This window comes from Hyperoodon ampullatus (assembly GCF_949752795.1).
Source record: "Hyperoodon ampullatus genome assembly, chromosome: 5".
NCBI classification, from domain to species: Eukaryota; Metazoa; Chordata; class Mammalia; order Artiodactyla; family Ziphiidae; genus Hyperoodon; species Hyperoodon ampullatus.
The window spans coordinates 76,655,495-76,676,368 of record NC_136918.1 but is presented as its reverse complement, the minus strand read 5'-3'; the positions used below and the strand labels follow the sequence as shown (position 1 = coordinate 76,676,368).

The following is a 20,874-nucleotide window of genomic DNA, read 5'->3' as shown; positions in this document are numbered from 1 at the left end:
GCCTGGACCCGCGCGCCGCGCCCCTGCCACCAGAACCCCGCGTCCCCAACATGGGCGCGCAGCTCGGGACGGGGCGCCGCGGCGGGGGCGGGGCGGGCGGTGGGTGTGGCCCGCCCTCGGGGTGGGGCCTCCGGGCGGGGCGGGGCGGGGCGGGGTGGGTCCGGGGAGGGTCCGCCATTGCGGTCGGGCGGCACAGCCCCGCCGCGGCCGTCGTTTTGTGCGTACCCGACCACCCGGCCTGGCCCAGCCGGCCCGCCCGCGCGCCACACGCCTTTGGCGCGCGCAGGCATGTCGGGCCCCGGGCAGCAGGAGCCGCCGCAGGCGGGCGGGCCGGCGGGCCCCGAGGGCGCGGACGCGGCGCTCGGCGAGGCGGGGCTGAGTTTCAGGACCAGCGAGCTGAGCCTTGTGGAGATGACGGAGATCGAGTACATGCAGCTGCAGCACATCGTCTACTCGCACATGGAGGCGGCGGCGGCCGACGGCGAGCTCGAGACGCGCGTCAACTCTTGCTTCCTGGCGGCGGCGGCGCCGGGCGCAGCGGCGTCGGGCTTCGCTGCGGCCGTGGGCGCGGTGGCGGGGTCGCGCCGCCCGTGTACCCGGTGCTGTGCCGCCTGCGCTGGCCGATGGTGGCTTCGCGGGCGCCAACCAGTGCCTGGGCCACATCGACTTCCAGGAGCTGCGCATGATGCTGCTGAGCGAGGCGGGCGCGCCCCGCGCCGCCGAGAAGACGCCGGGCGCCGACGGGCCGGGCGCCGGCGCACCCCGGCCCAAGGCGCCCGACGGCGGCGTCAAGGAGAACGTGGAGGGCGCGACCGAGGTGCGGGCCAAGTGGGCGGTGCGCGTCCGCCTGGAGGACGGCTTCAACAGCATAGCAGCCGAGCCCCCGCCAGCCCCGCGCGGTGCGGATCCCCCCGAGCCTGACATGGCGCTCAACAAGTGGGTGCATCCCCCAGGGAGCGGGCCCGGCTGGATCAGGGTGTAGACCAGGGTCCTGTGCAGAGAAGCAGCAGGCTGTGTGCGGGTATAGACCAGGGTCCTTGCAGAGAAGCACCATCGTGGGTCTGGGTGTAGACCAGGGTCCTCAGCAGAGGCCACCGGCCCGTATCCGGGTGGAACCAGGGGCCTCTGCAGGGAGGCAGTAGCCTGGGTCCGGGTGTAGACCAGGGTCCTGTGCAGAGAAGCACCAGCCTCTGTCTGGATGTAGACCCGGGTTTTCTGCAGAGGCCAGCGGCCTCACTGCAGCTTGCATCTTAACAGGGAGCAGACCTCAGTGGGTGTGGAGGCTGAGCTGAAAGTTTGTGTGCTCTGTGCAGGCACAGCAAGCAGATATTAAGTACACAGCCTGCAGCATTACCTTTGCGGTGTGCGCTCTGCGTCTGCATGTGGAAGAGAGATGAGTTGAGGTAAGTGCACACGTGTTCCTGAGGAACAAAGGTTTTGTCCCCAAATCACCCACCTAAATGTCAGGAGAGACCTCTGCTTCCCCTTCTGTTGACTCAGGTTGAGGCTGACCTGATCTTGCACAGATGCATCCCCTGGGAGGACAGACGTCATGTTGTGAGTCTTTGAGTGTAAAATGCAGCTTCATCCTTCAGCCAGACTGCCAGCCCATAAGTGATCTCGCAGCAACAACTATCGGAGAGGAGTAGCCTGTCTGCTAGGGTGTCTCCTCAGCTTTCTGTCTGTCCCCACCCTGTAGTTTTCCCCATTTTGCCCATAGTCGTCAGATTTTGGAGGATGGCCAAAAAAACACAGAGATTGGTGTCAGAAGTGTAATGGGAAGGGAGGTGTAACTAAAAGATGACACACAGCCACACCTTCCAATGTGAGGAAGAAAGTTTGAACTTGTCCCCTACGACACTAGCTGATAATTGTTTTGTAGAGATTTCCATGATGGGGGGCATTCATGGTAACAGATTTGAGTTCCTATCCAGAAAATCAAATGTTAGCCATTAGAGTGTGATCGTGATTGTGGTGTTTCAGGAAACTTACCTGCCACATACTCTTCATGTGTTTCTGGGTTTCTTTTGTCTTGGCAGTTTGGTAACTCTTATTCGCCATCCATCCGAATTAATGAATGTTCCACTTCATCAGCAACAAAACAAATGTAGAACATGAGTGAAAAATAAAACAGCTGCTGCAACTACTGCTCTTCAATTTACATACCCTCTGTTTACTGCAAATAGTTGCTCTACTAGTGGAAATTCTAATCTTTCACAAACACAGGTAGGGAAAGTGATTTGCGAAGCTTTGCTCTTTTGTGTTAAATGGATAAATTGTATTTTAGTTAGGTCCCAAGGCTGTTTTTGTCTTTCATTGAGCTCGATAACTTGTTAAAATCGAGAGTATTTATGTGGTTCGGGGATATTTAAAAATCCTTAGTGCACCTAAAGTTCTTCAAGTTCATGTGAATAACTTTGACGTTACTTCTATTAAAGTGCATTTTATTTGTGCGTAGAGAGGAGATTGTCACCCGTTGATAACGTTCCTGTTGCTTCATTGTTTTCCAGAGTTGTAGTAACTCACGTTCTGTACTTGAAGCTACCAAGCATCAGGATATTGGATTGCCGAGAGCACTTTCTTTCTGTCATCAGAAGTAAATTGAATCCACTAAACAGACTTTGGGTAGTAGAAACAAAGCTTTGCCTGAGCAGGTTCGGATTAAAGTAGGAGGTAAGCGATAAAACAGAAGCTGGCAGGTGCTTTCTCCTCCTGCCTGATGTCTCTGCCCCCCTTTTTTTTTTTGGCCACGGGTGGGGGAGGGGAGTGAGGTGGTTTATAAACAAATGAAAGGATCTCGGAAGCCTGCTTGCATCTTAGGAATCCTTCTGTCCCTCTGCTCAGTCACCTCACTTGGAACATCCTTGCGAATTTTGAACATCACGTTTATACTTGGCCTGGAAACGTTGAGTTTAGGGGCTGCTTTTTCCTAACAGTAACCTCCTTAAACAGAAACATGATAGACTTAGGTACATTTTCGTTAACTGACAGCAAATTTAGGGGTTTTTTTTTCACTCTTATTTCATACTTCATGAGTGAGGCAGGAGTCTGAAATCCGCTCAGAGCTTTAGGGGACCATCTGCAGATGGGCAAAGGCTTGAGTTGGGAGCAAGAGGCCATAAGGTGATACAGACAGTCTTAGAAAGAAAGAAATTTCTGAAGGCAAACTTTGCTTACCCCTGACGTTAACCCTCAATCCGTTTTTCCTGGAAAACATTCTTTTTCGAGTTATCCAACAATAACACAGCTTACACTAAGCTTTTCAAGAGCTGATAAAGACAGGGTAGGGATGGAGCTCTCCTTCTTTCTCCCACGCCAGTGATTAATTTTCCATTGTTCTTATGACATTGCTCGCGAAAGTATATGTTAGCATTTGTAAGGTATAAAGGTTAAAATTAAAATAGTCCCTGTACTGACTACTCAGCTGAAGAACCAAAATATTACCAATACTTGTGAATTCCTCTCTATGTCTTTTGCAAAGTTATCACCATTCTGAAATGTGTGTTAAGTGATTCTTTCATCGTAGAGGGTTTGGCTTTGTACGGTACCTCGGGAATGCACATCACCACAGGTACTTCTTAGACGCCTGCTGTACTGTGATAGAAATTTGACATATTTCTGTAGCACAGGTCAAAGCTATGACGTGATGACTCCTTTTGTGGGGGGAATCTCACTTGTCAGGTGAGGGCGTGTTTAATCCTAAACCACTTAGGTTCTGTCCTCTTCTGAGCATTGCAGTTAGAATATCAGTTGTCATCTGAGAATAATTGCATATCAAGAAAATCTTTTGGAGAAACTATTTCTAGGTTTGTTTTTTTTTTCCCCTTCTGAATATCAGAAAAATGAAACAACTTCTTGGTTTTTTTATTCCTAGATGACAGTTAAAATGGGTCTTGATTTAAAAGGGGGACTTTTGATTGTATTGCTGTATAAGCTGTATTGATTACATAATACCTGGGGTGCTTTTTATTTGCGGTACGTGGGCCTCTCACTGTTGTGGCCTCTCCCGTTGCGGAACACAGGCTCCGGACGCGCAGGCTCAGTGGCCATGGCTCACGGGCCCAGCCGCTCCGCGGCATGTGGGATCTTCCCGGACCGCGGCATGAACCCGTGTCCCCTGCATCAGCAGGCGAACTCTCAGCCACTGCGCCACCAGGAAAGCCCTCTGGGGTGTTTTAATTTAGTTTATGTTCCGTTGTATAGTTTGAAACCTAGAGCCTTGTGCCGGATGTTTGTATGGAATTTTGGAATGCTTCTTGTTTGGTTCTGTGTGCTCCTTACCCATTGATGTTTATATCTTGGATCGAAAATACCAAAAAATGTATTCGGCATTCACGAGGGTAAGTTTAGAAGAATCAAAAAATTAAAATACCACTTTTTCCTTCTTTTGCAAAGAAGAAGCGCTATGTAAACAAGCAATAAATAAGGGGAGTCGGAGTAGGATACGTCAGTTGGACACAAACATAGAACGAAGAACCCTTGGAGAGCTCCGGAATGTGGGTGAAGGCTCCACAGCAGCGCAGGGTGCTTGGCCGTCGGTGGAGTCGCCCCAGGCCGCCCTCGGGGAGCAGAGGCAGAGCGGGCCCCCACGGGGCAGGTCCCAGCGGAGGGAGAGGCACAACCGCATGGAAAGAGATAGAAGGTAATGCGTGTTGTCGGTGGTATACAGTTGTCCTAGATGCCAAGCTGGTGAGAGTCAGTGCTGGTAACAGGCACCTTTTTGTAGAAAACAATGGTGTAGGCACTTCTGTGTTCAAGGGAGGGAAAGCTGGCAAGAGTCAATGGTCACCTTGCTTTGCTAGGTGGATGGGGGTAGCCAAGACCAACCCCAGGTTTGATGATTCATTAGGAGGACTCATGGCTTTGGTTTATTTTGGGCAAAGAACCCAGCAAAGTCAGCAGAGGCGCATGGGGAGAGGTCTAGGGGCCCCAGGCGCCAGCTCCCCAGAACACCTCTCAGTGGAGCCACTCAGGATGCCTGTCACCCCCCAGCACTGGTGACATGTTCCCGGACAGCAAAGCTCCTTAGAGACTCGGGGCCATGGATCCTACTGGGGGCTGGTTGTGGGGGGTATTCCCTAGGTGGCACGCGGCCAAATCCCAGACGCCCAGAAGGAAAGCTGGTGTTTAGCATAAGCCAGTGACCAATGGTGGTGGGAACCCCCCCGAAATCTAAGTTCCCAGGTGCTGGCCGGGGCCGCCTTCCTGGGAGGGAGTCCGCCTGCACACTGGGTTACTCAGTTTTGCTTGGTTCTTTTAAGGATATTGAAGAAGGAGGAAGTTACAGCTTATGTAAGTTGTTTTATCTGTGGATTTTATTTGTGCTGTTCTGTGTAGAAGCAAAATGTGGTTACTTTTTCTGTTAGAGCTGGGTACGGGATGATTCCCTAACATAGAGTTAATTAACTTAGTCATTTATTGAGTACTTTGTACCAGTTTCTGTTTTAGGCTCAGGAAATAGAGCATTGAGCAAGACAAATATTCATCTCTGAACCTACAGTGTGGAGCGGTGGAAATTTATTTCTTTAAAGGGATATATTAAAGCTAGGCATCTAGATCCCTTTCCTAAGGGTGTGTCCGCACATACACGCCAAGTGATGGGCATCACTGAACTCACCGTGACTCATAATGGGCATGGTTTATATTTATTTAATAAACATTTGCTGAGCACCTACCGTCTGAAAAAAAGCCTCATATGTACTACGTGTTGACGGTAAAAGTTTAAATTCTTGCTCTGCCATTCCCTAGTTTAACAACTTCCTACACATTCTTTACCTCTCCACCTGAGTCTCTCGTCTATACAATAGGTGTATTACCTACTGCGTAGATGGGACACAGGAAGTAAAGAAGCTGAAGTGTAGTGTCTGGCCCAGTGCCTGCAGTTACAGAGCATCTAGTGAATTCCTGCTGTTGTTGTTGCCTTAGAAAGTTGCTCTAAAGTTCTGAGCGTACAGGTGGGGAAATAGAAACAAGGGCCGTATTATCTGAACGTAATACGTAAAAGTTAAAGATGGTCTAAGACTCCAGTTGTGATGTAAATCATCCCTAAAAAGAGCAGGTTTGAGGATATTAACCGGCTGGTAGTCTGTGGTCCTTTATGAACCGGGACCCCTGGAGGATGAAAGCTGTGAATCCTAGCTTCTGTGACTTTCTTGGCACCTGGAGGGCAGGTGAGTGAAAGAATGTCCTGCCCAGAAGAAACACACACACAATTTTGCTTCCAGTTTCAGGGGGTTTGGGTCCATCCTTGGTCTAGAGACTTGGACCTGGTCCTTGCTCCTGGCCCAGGAGAAGTAAACAGGAAACTTTCCAGGGAGCGCAACTGGGCTTAGTGGGCCACTGAAGGGGGGCTGGCCGCTGTAGATGAGGCCTCAGTGAAGAGCGTCCGGGTTTTGCTGCTGGTCCCGGCTGTCGTGTAGTCGCTGCCGTTGACGGCAGCACGGGCCTGGTTAGAGAACCGAGCTGAGGCTGGCACTGTAAACGTGGAACCTTTTGCAAAAGAGCCTTCAGTATCGAGATCCCTGGGGCAGCGGCCGGCCGAGCGCCCCAGGTCGCCTGGAGTGAGGCCCCTGGGGCTGAGCGCTAAGAGTTGGTCTTCTCCGTTTCCCTTTTCTGTGCCTATGGGCATTTCCATCTTGTGTATTTCGTAATTTGGTCAAGTTCCTTATTTTCCTTGTATATTTAGTTGCCTTTGAAAGCGATCCCTGTGTGCAGTTTGTGCTGATTGGATCATTTCTGGTTATTTATAGTGTGGTTTCTCTTTAACATTATTTTTTAGCGATAGACTTGGTTTATTGTAAAAAAATAAAGCTTTTCTATTTAAAACAATGATTTAATGGTTGGCTGTGTGTACGTAATAGTGGTAAACTATTATTTCTATGATTCATTCAAATATGATGAAGGTGTTTACAGCAATAAAAAAACGTAACTGTCACTATCTCTACTCACAGATTAAATAGGTTAAAAACTTCCGGACATTAATTTTTATGTGTCTTAGGCTTCCTGAATCTTTGTGAAATTTAGTTACATTGAAGTTGTAGATTGTTTCTGGGTCGGATTACAAGACCCATCAGGAAACAGGCTGAAGTGACGTCAGTAGCAACTTGGGGGGGAATTAGAATGTAGGTAGCTTAAACCCTTGTGTCCTTCCTGTTTCCTTAGTGACTTTCCCCCTCTTCCTTGCATGAACATTTTGAAAGATGTGATACCCAAAAGTCTTCCGTGATTTTCCTAAATTATTTCAGTACACATGTCATGCCACAGGTCTGTTCCGACTCTAACCAGGCTTGTGTCCCAGACACTGGGGGCACCTTGAATAAGACAGAGACCCCGTGGGCTGGAGGGAAGCGGCTAAGAGGTCGAGGGTGAATGGACCACCTCCATCCCGGTGTGGGGTCTGGTTGACATGCTGCAAAGATGGCTCTCCCTGCTGCACAGCAGGGAGACTGGACTCCAGGAGGAGAGGTTGGGGGTGGGCAGGAGTGGAGACACAGACCCTGGTCAGAGGCCGCAGCCACTCTGCTGTGACTGGCCAGGGCCCGCGGTGCTGGATGTAGGGCTGCTGGGCAGAGGAAGTGGGGATCACGGTGGGGCGTCTGGCTGGAGCAGGTGGGCGGGTGGCGCCGTTTCCTGAGATGGGAAGACGTGTGGACGAGCAGGATGGGGTGGGGCGGAATCCACGTTCTGTGTCCGACGGGCTAGGTTTTCAGTGCCCAGGAGGCGTCAGGTGGAGAAGTTGAGAATGAGTAAACGAGTCTGCAAGCAGGTGGTTCTCTTTGTTTTATTTTTCTAATGAGCACAGAGTTCACTGAACACCTGCCCTTCCCTCACCTAGTGTGAGCCGTCAACATTTCCCATGTTTAACACACACGTGCACGCGCACAGCACAATTTCAAAGACAATGACGGATGTCATGACCCGTCACCTCTAAATATTTACGCCTGCGTCGCCCACGTAACGCCAGTGCCGTATTCACACCTCACAAGGTCGATAGTCATTGTCTTATACCATCTACTACCCAGTCCGTATTCCCATGTCCCCCAGATGTTCTAAAGGTGACTTTTATGGCTGCGTGTTTTTCCAAACCAGCACCCAGCCATGCTCCTGTGTTGCATTCAGTGACGTTTTTCTGTCTCTAAGCTATAGCAGTCCTTCGTACCCCACAGTTTCTATTGCGGCACTGAGATTTGGAAGAGATCGGGCCAGACAGGTGCCTGTAGAACCCTGGATTTAGATGATTCGTTGTATTTATTTATGGTAATTAAAAATTTTTATATAATTTTAAACTTGCAGGAAAATTGCAAGATGAGTGCTGAGAGCTCCTTGTGTGCCCACCCAGCTTTACCCAGAACCCCCGGTTGTTCACATTTTGCCCCATTTGTTCTGTCTCTCGCAGTCTCAACCATTTGATGGTAAACTGTGGGCACCATGCCCCTTGATACCCAAACACTTCAGTCTGTGATTTTAAAGACTATTACATTATCTTACATAACCAGAATACAATGGCCCAAATCAGGACACTTAACATTGCTGTAATACTCTTATCTAATTCAAATTTTGCCTCTTGTCCCAATAACATCCTCTACACCATTTTCCCCCGTCCAGCCCCAATCCAGGATCACTGGTGACACAGTTGTTGTGAGGTGACATTTTGGGGTCATGACCTTGAACCCTAGCCAGGCTCTGGGGCTGTGGGGCAGTCTCTCACTCTGTGCTCCCCTCTCCTGTGTCGTGTCACCATCACAGTCATTGGGCAGGACGGTGGCGCTGCCCCCCTGCTTTGTCTTCCCTCCTCCACCTGAAGACGGGCTGGGGGCCGCCCCGCACCCACTTGTCCTTGCGTATCATCCTGAGTTATCAGGTGCCGCTGTACTGTTACTTCTCCCTTTTCTGGGCAGTGGGATTTTGTCCTTTTTATTTTAAATTTATTTTATTGAAGTATAGTTGATTTACAATGTTGTGTTAATTTCTGCTGTACAGCCAAGTGACTCAGTTGTGTATATATGTATATACACGTATGTATATATACAAACACACGTATATATATATATATATATATACACACATACATTCTTTTTCATATTCTTTTCCATTATGGTTTATCACAGGATACTGAATATAGTTCCCTGTGCTATACAGGGAGCTGTAACCCTATACAGGGTTAGGACCTTGTTTATCCGTCCTATATGTAATAGTTTGCATCTGCTAACGCCAAGCTCCCACTCCATCAATCCCCCACCCCCACCCCCTTGACAACCACCAGTCTGTTCTCTATGTCTGTGAGTCTGTTTCTGTTTTGCAGATAAGACTGTTCTTGGTAAGAAGAGCATTTTATCTATTTCTCCCATTTATTTATCACATTCTGATCAGTGAAGATGGTAGTTTTTAAAAGCTTGTTGAGACTTCCATTGTGACCTCTTATGTGGTCAATTTTTTTAAATTCTCTGTTTATTTGGAAAGGATGTGTGTTTGGCGAATTCTGTATGTTTATTAGGTTGAGGTTACGAATTGTGGTTCAGGCCTTTCCTGTCCTCTCTTGTCTGTCAGACCTGTGGTTCTGAGAGCCCCCGTGGCATCTCCCGCCGTGACTGGCCTTGTCCCATGTCTGTGGGGCTCTCAGCGTGGCTGAGTGTCGGGGGCACATCCTCCCACCGGGGCCCCGAGGTTTGTCACCCCGCTTGGTTTCATTAACCCTTTTCCTTTAAGTCTCTCGTCTCTCTGTACAGATGACACCAGTTTTCTTCCTCTTCCTGACTTCCTGGTATAATTTCTTGACATGTAATTGGAACAGTCTTTCTTTTTTCCTACTAAAAATAGTTTTTATTATTGACCTTCTCCTATTTACAAATTTAATGTGAATATCCAACTTTGACCAGAGGTCATCTCAGGATGTCTGATGAGTTGTAAAAATCCCTTCAAACTCAGCTATTTCGCTTACGTTTCGTTGAAATAGACGCTACTTGAGAGAGCAGAGTAACAATTACTAGCTTCCCTTTGAGGCAGTCAAGGGCGGGAGGTGTCCACTTGTCTCCCTCTTTCACGGTCACCCCAAGTTCCCATGAACTGAGTCCCAGGGACCTCGTGAGAGTCTAGATTGAGCTACACCTTAACCCCACTGCTGGCAGGGTCCTCAGCTAAGGAGGGCTACCCCTGGAGGGCTACACCAGAACCACTTGGAGCCACGTTTAGAGTTTGAAAAAAAACATGTTTTATATTTTCTTCACACTTTATTTATCAAATGAGTCCCACTAAAGCCAGATCAGTCTCACGTTTCATGTCTAAATAAAAGAGGGCTCAAAAACTGTTATCTGCAAGGAATCCGCCCAAATCAAGAAACACAGAAGACAATGTAGGTGCCAAAGGTCTTTATTTCCAATAAGCGAAAAACCAAGTCGCATATAATCTTGATTTTATTTTATTTTTTAAACATTGTAAATTTCACCATACTGCGTGATTTTGCTGCTCAAAGTGGGGTCAACTGATCAGCTGCACACACGTCAGCTGGGGCCTCCTTAGAAAGGTGGCATTCCGGGTCCCACCTAGGCCTGCTGAATTAGAATCTGCTTTTAAACAAGATCCCCAGGGCGAGCCTGTGCACATTACGGTCTGTGTTGATGTCACGCTGAGAATCTTCTCAAAGATTTTATCGATATCATCCTATATATTTAGTAGTTGTATAATTTTCTTTTTAAATGTAGGTATTTCGATGATCTGAAACTAATTTTTATGTTAGGTGTGAAAAAAAGTGCTCTTTTTTTTCCCCCCACACCTGATACCTTTTCTTAAGTAAGTGGTCCATCATTGTCCTACTGGGGACATATTAAGTCGACAAAAAGAAAAGCAAATTTATATATATTTTGTCTTTTTCCTTTTTTTTTTGAAACTTTTTTGGTTGTGCCACGTGGCATGTGAGATCTTCGTTCCCCTACCAGGGATTGAACCTGCACCCCCTGCAGTGGAAGCACGGAGTCTTAACCACTGGTCCTCCAGGGAAGTGCAGGATGATCTTACCTTGTTCAAAGAAAAGAGACTGCAGAAGAAATGAATAGCACTCCATAGATGTCTGAGCTCTGACAGAATGAGCGATTCAGAGCCTGATGGAAGAAAACTGTGCCTAAATCACAGGCCTTTCTTTAAAGCACGTGGTTCCCATACAGAAAACAGCCACTGGTTGAGATGGGGGTAAGGGTGAGAGGTGGGTACAGTCATCATTTTGAGCCTGCAAAACTAATTCTTCTAAAGACCACGTATTCTATGATAACCATTTATAGGACGTACCCAGGGTCGGCAAACCCATAGGGACAAAAAGAAGGTTAGTATTTAGGGAGTGCTAATGGGTATGGGATTCTTTGGGGTGATGAAAATGTTCGAAAACTGGTTGTGGTGATGGCATGTGAACACACTACCACTGAAGAGCGCACTTTAAAAGGATGAACCCACATGGCACGTGCATTCCAGCTCATCAGTGGCCAGTGTTTGTCCAGTGCATTGATTACACGAGCCCTGCCGGTTGTAGGAGGAACCGTGCACCACGTGTATTGATTTACCTGCCTGAGTTTTCACCTACGTACAGCCTGCCTTGTCACACCTGTATTTGGGGCCGCTGTCTCACCTGTCTACTGTTCGGGCTTACTGCAGGCCTCGTGTCCCGAGAAGGGGGGGACCGCAGGGCACCCCGTGGATACGTGGACTGGTGGTGAAGCGTTACCTAGAGAGGTGTCTCTTGCATGCGCCCTGATACCCGGCCAGGCCCCGGGCGGCCCCGCGGACACTCGACCCGGGTGTGTCTGACCCTCGGACACTGGACTCGGGCGTTTGGCCCCTTGGACATTGGGATCCGGGCGGCCCGGCCCTGCGGACACTCGACCCGGGTGGTCTGGCCCCTCAGGCACTGGACGTGGACGGCCTGGACCCGCGCGCCGCGCCCCTGCCACCAGAACCCCGCGTCCCCAACATGGGCGCGCAGCTCGGGACGGGGCGCCGCGGCGGGGGCGGGGCGGGCGGTGGGTGTGGCCCGCCCTCGGGGTGGGGCCTCCGGGCGGGGCGGGGCGGGGCGGGGTGGGTCCGGGGAGGGTCCGCCATTGCGGTCGGGCGGCACAGCCCCGCCGCGGCCGTCGTTTTGTGCGTACCCGACCACCCGGCCTGGCCCAGCCGGCCCGCCCGCGCGCCACACGCCTTTGGCGCGCGCAGGCATGTCGGGCCCCGGGCAGCAGGAGCCGCCGCAGGCGGGCGGGCCGGCGGGCCCCGAGGGCGCGGACGCAGCGCTCGGCGAGGCGGGGCTGAGTTTCAGGACCAGCGAGCTGAGCCTTGTGGAGATGACGGAGATCGAGTACATGCAGCTGCAGCACATCGTCTACTCGCACATGGAGGCGGCGGCGGCCGACGGCGAGCTCGAGACGCGCGTCAACTCTTGCTTCCTGGCGGCGGCGGCGCCGGGCGCAGCGGCGTCGGGCTTCGCTGCGGCCGTGGGCGCGGCGGCGGGGTCGCGCCGCCCGTGTACCCGGTGCTGTGCCGCCTGCGCTGGCCGATGGTGGCTTCGCGGGCGCCAACCAGTGCCTGGGCCACATCGACTTCCAGGAGCTGCGCATGATGCTGCTGAGCGAGGCGGGCGCGCCCCGCGCCGCCGAGAAGACGCCGGGCGCCGACGGGCCGGGCGCCGGCGCACCCCGGCCCAAGGCGCCCGACGGCGGCGTCAAGGAGAACGTGGAGGGCGCGACCGAGGTGCGGGCCAAGTGGGCGGTGCGCGTCCGCCTGGAGGACGGCTTCAACAGCATAGCAGCCGAGCCCCCGCCAGCCCCGCGCGGTGCGGATCCCCCCGAGCCTGGCATGGCGCTCAACAAGTGGGTGCATCCCCCAGGGAGCGGGCCCGGCTGGATCAGGGTGTAGACCAGGGTCCTGTGCAGAGAAGCAGCAGGCTGTGTGCGGGTATAGACCAGGGTCCTTGCAGAGAAGCACCATCGTGGGTCTGGGTGTAGACCAGGGTCCTCAGCAGAGGCCACCGGCCCGTATCCGGGTGGAACCAGGGGCCTCTGCAGGGAGGCAGTAGCCTGGGTCCGGGTGTAGACCAGGGTCCTGTGCAGAGAAGCACCAGCCTCTGTCTGGATGTAGACCCGGGTTTTCTGCAGAGGCCAGCGGCCTCACTGCAGCTTGCATCTTAACAGGGAGCAGACCTCAGTGGGTGTGGAGGCTGAGCTGAAAGTTTGTGTGCTCTGTGCAGGCACAGCAAGCAGATATTAAGTACACAGCCTGCAGCATTACCTTTGCGGTGTGCGCTCTGCGTCTGCATGTGGAAGAGAGATGAGTTGAGGTAAGTGCACACGTGTTCCTGAGGAACAAAGGTTTTGTCCCCAAATCACCCACCTAAATGTCAGGAGAGACCTCTGCTTCCCCTTCTGTTGACTCAGGTTGAGGCTGACCTGATCTTGCACAGATGCATCCCCTGGGAGGACAGACGTCATGTTGTGAGGCTTTGAGTGTAAAATGCAGCTTCATCCTTCAGCCAGACTGCCAGCCCATAAGTGATCTCGCAGCAACAACTATCGGAGAGGAGTAGCCTGTCTGCTAGGGTGTCTCCTCAGCTTTCTGTCTGTCCCCACCCTGTAGTTTTCCCCATTTTGCCCATAGTCGTCAGATTTTGGAGGATGGCCAAAAAAACACAGAGATTGGTGTCAGAAGTGTAATGGGAAGGGAGGTGTAACTAAAAGATGACACACAGCCACACCTTCCAATGTGAGGAAGAAAGTTTGAACTTGTCCCCTACGACACTAGCTGATAATTGTTTTGTAGAGATTTCCATGATGGGGGGCATTCATGGTAACAGATTCGAGTTCCTATCCAGAAAATCAAATGTTAGCCATTAGAGTGTGATCGTGATTGTGGTGTTTCAGGAAACTTACCTGCCACATACTCTTCATGTGTTTCTGGGTTTCTTTTGTCTTGGCAGTTTGGTAACTCTTATTCGCCATCCATCCGAATTAATGAATGTTCCACTTCATCAGCAACAAAACAAATGTAGAACATGAGTGAAAAATAAAACAGCTGCTGCAACTACTGCTCTTCAATTTACATACCCTCTGTTTACTGCAAATAGTTGCTCTACTAGTGGAAATTCTAATCTTTCACAAACACAGGTAGGGAAAGTGATTTGCGAAGCTTTGCTCTTTTGTGTTAAATGGATAAATTGTATTTTAGTTAGGTCCCAAGGCTGTTTTTGTCTTTCATTGAGCTCGATAACTTGTTAAAATCGAGAGTATTTATGTGGTTCGGGGATATTTAAAAATCCTTAGTGCACCTAAAGTTCTTCAAGTTCATGTGAATAACTTTGACGTTACTTCTATTAAAGTGCATTTTATTTGTGCGTAGAGAGGAGATTGTCACCCGTTGATAACGTTCCTGTTGCTTCATTGTTTTCCAGAGTTGTAGTAACTCACGTTCTGTACTTGAAGCTACCAAGCATCAGGATATTGGATTGCCGAGAGCACTTTCTTTCTGTCATCAGAAGTAAATTGAATCCACTAAACAGACTTTGGGTAGTAGAAACAAAGCTTTGCCTGAGCAGGTTCGGATTAAAGTAGGAGGTAAGCGATAAAACAGAAGCTGGCAGGTGCTTTCTCCTCCTGCCTGATGTCTCTGCCCCCCTTTTTTTTTTTGGCCACGGGTGGGGGAGGGGAGTGAGGTGGTTTATAAACAAATGAAAGGATCTCGGAAGCCTGCTTGCATCTTAGGAATCCTTCTGTCCCTCTGCCCAGTCACCTCACTTGGAACATCCTTGCGAATTTTGAACATCACGTTTATACTTGGCCTGGAAACGTTGAGTTTAGGGGCTGCTTTTTCCTAACAGTAACCTCCTTAAACAGAAACATGATAGACTTAGGTACATTTTCGTTAACTGACAGCAAATTTAGGGGTTTTTTTTTCACTCTTATTTCATACTTCATGAGTGAGGCAGGAGTCTGAAATCCGCTCAGAGCTTTAGGGGACCATCTGCAGATGGGCAAAGGCTTGAGTTGGGAGCAAGAGGCCATAAGGTGATACAGACAGTCTTAGAAAGAAAGAAATTTCTGAAGGCAAACTTTGCTTACCCCTGACGTTAACCCTCAATCCGTTTTTCCTGGAAAACATTCTTTTTCGAGTTATCCAACAATAACACAGCTTACACTAAGCTTTTCAAGAGCTGATAAAGACAGGGTAGGGATGGAGCTCTCCTTCTTTCTCCCACGCCAGTGATTAATTTTCCATTGTTCTTATGACATTGCTCGCGAAAGTATATGTTAGCATTTGTAAGGTATAAAGGTTAAAATTAAAATAGTCCCTGTACTGACTACTCAGCTGAAGAACCAAAATATTACCAATACTCGTGAATTCCTCTCTATGTCTTTTGCAAAGTTATCACCATTCTGAAATGTGTGTTAAGTGATTCTTTCATCGTAGAGGGTTTGGCTTTGTACGGTACCTCGGGAATGCACATCACCACAGGTACTTCTTAGACGCCTGCTGTACTGTGATAGAAATTTGACATATTTCTGTAGCACAGGTCAAAGCTATGACGTGATGACTCCTTTTGTGGGGGGAATCTCACTTGTCAGGTGAGGGCGTGTTTAATCCTAAACCACTTAGGTTCTGTCCTCTTCTGAGCATTGCAGTTAGAATATCAGTTGTCATCTGAGAATAATTGCATATCAAGAAAATCTTTTGGAGAAACTATTTCTAGGTTTGTTTTTTTTTTCCCCTTCTGAATATCAGAAAAATGAAACAACTTCTTGGTTTTTTTATTCCTAGATGACAGTTAAAATGGGTCTTGATTTAAAAGGGGGACTTTTGATTGTATTGCTGTATAAGCTGTATTGATTACATAATACCTGGGGTGCTTTTTATTTGCGGTACGTGGGCCTCTCACTGTTGTGGCCTCTCCCGTTGCGGAACACAGGCTCCGGACGCGCAGGCTCATTGGCCATGGCTCACGGGCCCAGCCGCTCCGCGGCATGTGGGATCTTCCCGGACCGCGGCATGAACCCGTGTCCCCTGCATCAGCAGGCGAACTCTCAGCCACTGCGCCACCAGGAAAGCCCTCTGGGGTGTTTTAATTTAGTTTATGTTCCGTTGTATAGTTTGAAACCTAGAGCCTTGTGCCGGATGTTTGTATGGAATTTTGGAATGCTTCTTGTTTGGTTCTGTGTGCTCCTTACCCATTGATGTTTATATCTTGGATCGAAAATACCAAAAAATGTATTCGGCATTCACGAGGGTAAGTTTAGAAGAATCAAAAAATTAAAATACCACTTTTTCCTTCTTTTGCAAAGAAGAAGCGCTATGTAAACAAGCAATAAATAAGGGGAGTCGGAGTAGGATACGTCAGTTGGACACAAACATAGAACGAAGAACCCTTGGAGAGCTCCGGAATGTGGGTGAAGGCTCCACAGCAGCGCAGGGTGCTTGGCCGTCGGTGGAGTCGCCCCAGGCCGCCCTCGGGGAGCAGAGGCAGAGCGGGCCCCCACGGGGCAGGTCCCAGCGGAGGGAGAGGCACAACCGCATGGAAAGAGATAGAAGGTAATGCGTGTTGTCGGTGGTATACAGTTGTCCTAGATGCCAAGCTGGTGAGAGTCAGTGCTGGTAACAGGCACCTTTTTGTAGAAAACAATGGTGTAGGCACTTCTGTGTTCAAGGGAGGGAAAGCTGGCAAGAGTCAATGGTCACCTTGCTTTGCTAGGTGGATGGGGGTAGCCAAGACCAACCCCAGGTTTGATGATTCATTAGGAGGACTCATGGCTTTGGTTTATTTTGGGCAAAGAACCCAGCAAAGTCAGCAGAGGCGCATGGGGAGAGGTCTAGGGGCCCCAGGCGCCAGCTCCCCAGAACACCTCTCAGTGGAGCCACTCAGGATGCCTGTCACCCCCCAGCACTGGTGACATGTTCCCGGACAGCAAAGCTCCTTAGAGACTCGGGGCCATGGATCCTACTGGGGGCTGGTTGTGGGGGGTATTCCCTAGGTGGCACGCGGCCAAATCCCAGACGCCCAGAAGGAAAGCTGGTGTTTAGCATAAGCCAGTGACCAATGGTGGTGGGAACCCCCCCGAAATCTAAGTTCCCAGGTGCTGGCCGGGGCCGCCTTCCTGGGAGGGAGTCCGCCTGCACACTGGGTTACTCAGTTTTGCTTGGTTCTTTTAAGGATATTGAAGAAGGAGGAAGTTACAGCTTATGTAAGTTGTTTTATCTGTGGATTTTATTTGTGCTGTTCTGTGTAGAAGCAAAATGTGGTTACTTTTTCTGTTAGAGCTGGGTACGGGATGATTCCCTAACATAGAGTTAATTAACTTAGTCATTTATTGAGTACTTTGTACCAGTTTCTGTTTTAGGCTCAGGAAATAGAGCATTGAGCAAGACAAATATTCATCTCTGAACCTACAGTGTGGAGCGGTGGAAATTTATTTCTTTAAAGGGATATATTAAAGCTAGGCATCTAGATCCCTTTCCTAAGGGTGTGTCCGCACATACACGCCAAGTGATGGGCATCACTGAACTCACCGTGACTCATAATGGGCATGGTTTATATTTATTTAATAAACATTTGCTGAGCACCTACCGTCTGAAAAAAAGCCTCATATGTACTACGTGTTGACGGTAAAAGTTTAAATTCTTGCTCTGCCATTCCCTAGTTTAACAACTTCCTACACATTCTTTACCTCTCCACCTGAGTCTCTCGTCTATACAATAGGTGTATTACCTACTGCGTAGATGGGACACAGGAAGTAAAGAAGCTGAAGTGTAGTGTCTGGCCCAGTGCCTGCAGTTACAGAGCATCTAGTGAATTCCTGCTGTTGTTGTTGCCTTAGAAAGTTGCTCTAAAGTTCTGAGCGTACAGGTGGGGAAATAGAAACAAGGGCCGTATTATCTGAACGTAATACGTAAAAGTTAAAGATGGTCTAAGACTCCAGTTGTGATGTAAATCATCCCTAAAAAGAGCAGGTTTGAGGATATTAACCGGCTGGTAGTCTGTGGTCCTTTATGAACCGGGACCCCTGGAGGATGAAAGCTGTGAATCCTAGCTTCTGTGACTTTCTTGGCACCTGGAGGGCAGGTGAGTGAAAGAATGTCCTGCCCAGAAGAAACACACACACAATTTTGCTTCCAGTTTCAGGGGGTTTGGGTCCATCCTTGGTCTAGAGACTTGGACCTGGTCCTTGCTCCTGGCCCAGGAGAAGTAAACAGGAAACTTTCCAGGGAGCGCAACTGGGCTTAGTGGGCCACTGAAGGGGGGCTGGCCGCTGTAGATGAGGCCTCAGTGAAGAGCGTCCGGGTTTTGCTGCTGGTCCCGGCTGTCGTGTAGTCGCTGCCGTTGACGGCAGCACGGGCCTGGTTAGAGAACCGAGCTGAGGCTGGCACTGTAAACGTGGAACCTTTTGCAAAAGAGCCTTCAGTATCGAGATCCCTGGGGCAGCGGCCGGCCGAGCGCCCCAGGTCGCCTGGAGTGAGGCCCCTGGGGCTGAGCGCTAAGAGTTGGTCTTCTCCGTTTCCCTTTTCTGTGCCTATGGGCATTTCCATCTTGTGTATTTCGTAATTTGGTCAAGTTCCTTATTTTCCTTGTATATTTAGTTGCCTTTGAAAGCGATCCCTGTGTGCAGTTTGTGCTGATTGGATCATTTCTGGTTATTTATAGTGTGGTTTCTCTTTAACATTATTTTTTAGCGATAGACTTGGTTTATTGTAAAAAAATAAAGCTTTTCTATTTAAAACAATGATTTAATGGTTGGCTGTGTGTACGTAATAGTGGTAAACTATTATTTCTATGATTCATTCAAATATGATGAAGGTGTTTACAGCAATAAAAAAACGTAACTGTCACTATCTCTACTCACAGATTAAATAGGTTAAAAACTTCCGGACATTAATTTTTATGTGTCTTAGGCTTCCTGAATCTTTGTGAAATTTAGTTACATTGAAGTTGTAGATTGTTTCTGGGTCGGATTACAAGACCCATCAGGAAACAGGCTGAAGTGACGTCAGTAGCAACTTGGGGGGGAATTAGAATGTAGGTAGCTTAAACCCTTGTGTCCTTCCTGTTTCCTTAGTGACTTTCCCCCTCTTCCTTGCATGAACATTTTGAAAGATGTGATACCCAAAAGTCTTCCGTGATTTTCCTAAATTATTTCAGTACACATGTCATGCCACAGGTCTGTTCCGACTCTAACCAGGCTTGTGTCCCAGACACTGGGGGCACCTTGAATAAGACAGAGACCCCGTGGGCTGGAGGGAAGCGGCTGAGAGGTCGAGGGTGAATGGACCACCTCCATCCCGGTGTGGGGTCTGGTTGACATGCTGCAAAGATGGCTCTCCCTGCTGTGCAGCAGGGAGACTGGACTCCAGGAGGAGAGGTTGGGGGTGGGCAGGAGTGGAGACACAGACCCTGGTCAGAGGCCGCAGCCGCTCTGCTGTGACTGGCCAGGGCCCGCGGTGCTGGATGTAGGGCTGCTGGGCAGAGGAAGTGGGGATCACGGTGGGGCGTCTGGCTGGAGCAGGTGGGCGGGTGGCGCCGTTTCCTGAGATGGGAAGACGTGTGGACGAGCAGGATGGGGTGGGGCGGAAGCCACGTTCTGTGTCCGACGGGCTAGGTTTTCAGTGCCCAGGAGGCGTCAGGTGGAGAAGTTGAGAATGAGTAAACGAGTCTGCAAGCAGGTGGTTCGCTTTGTTTTATTTTTCTAATGAGCACAGAGTTCACTGAACACCTGCCCTCCCCTCACCTAGTGTGAGCCGTCAACATTTCCCATGTTTAACACACACGTGCACGCGCACAGCACAATTTCAAAGACAATGACAGATGTCATGACCCGTCACCTCTGAATATTTACGCCTGCGTCGCCCACGTAACGCCAGTGCCGTTTTCACACCTCACAAGGTCGATAGTCATTGTCTTATACCATCTACTACCCAGTCCGTATTCCCATGTCCCCCAGATGTTCTAAAGGTGACTTTTATGGCTGCGTGTTTTTCCAAACCAGCACCCAGCCATGCTCCTGTGTTGCCTTCAGTGACGTTTTTCTGTCTCTAAGCTATAGCAGTCCTTCCTACCGCACAGTTTCTATTACGGCACTGAGATTTGGAAGAGATCGGGCCAGACAGGTGCCTGTAGAACCCTGGATTTAGATGATTCGTTGTATTTATTTATGGTAATTAAAAATTTTTATATAATTTTAAACTTGCAGGAAAATTGCAAGATGAGTGCTAAGAGCTCCTTGTGTGCCCACCCAGCTTTACCCAGAACCCCCAGTTGTTCACATTTTGCCCCATTTGTTCTGTCTCTCGCAGTCTCAACCATTTGATGGTAAACTGTGGGCACCATGCCCCTTGATACCCAAACACTTGAGTCTGTGATTTTAAAGACTATTACATTATCTTACATAACCAGAATACAATGGCCCAAATCAGGACACTTAACATTGCTGTAATACTCTTATCTAATTCAAATTTTCCCTCATGTCCCAATAACACCCTCTACACCATTTTCCCCCGTCCAGCCCTAATCCAGGATCACTGGTGACACAGTTGTTGTGAGGTGACATTTTGGGGTCATGACCTTGAACCCTAGCCAGGCTCTGGGGCTGTGGGGCAGTCTCTCACTCTGTGCTCCCCTCTCCTGTGTCGTGTCACCATCACAGTCTTTGGGCAGGACGGTGGCGCTGCCCCCCTGCTTTGTCTTCCCTCCTCCACCTGAAGACGGGCTGGGGGCCGCCCCGCACCCACTTGTCCTTGCGCACCATCCCCAGTTATCAGGTGCAGCTGTACTATTACTTCTCCCTTTCCTGTGCAGTAGGAATTCTGTCCTTTTTATTTTAAATTTATTTTATTGAAGTATAGTTGATTCACAATGTTGTGTTAATTTCT

At 49.6% G+C, this 20,874-nt stretch overlaps 2 pseudogenes across 2 annotated transcripts; both read left to right on the top strand.

The window, feature by feature from the left end:
- The first annotated feature begins 288 nt into the window (after nucleotides 1-288).
- LOC307053331 (transcription factor-like 5 protein) lies at nucleotides 289-4,646 on the top strand (annotated as a pseudogene). Its single transcript has 4 exons — nucleotides 289-936; nucleotides 2,040-2,226; nucleotides 2,511-2,673; nucleotides 4,396-4,646. The product of its transcript is annotated as a transcription factor-like 5 protein (transcript).
- Nucleotides 4,647-12,191: 7,545 nt separating this feature from the next.
- On the top strand, nucleotides 12,192-16,549 carry LOC307053612 (transcription factor-like 5 protein; annotated as a pseudogene). Its single transcript has 4 exons — nucleotides 12,192-12,839; nucleotides 13,943-14,129; nucleotides 14,414-14,576; nucleotides 16,299-16,549. The product of its transcript is annotated as a transcription factor-like 5 protein (transcript).
- The last annotated feature ends 4,325 nt before the right edge of the window (nucleotides 16,550-20,874 follow it).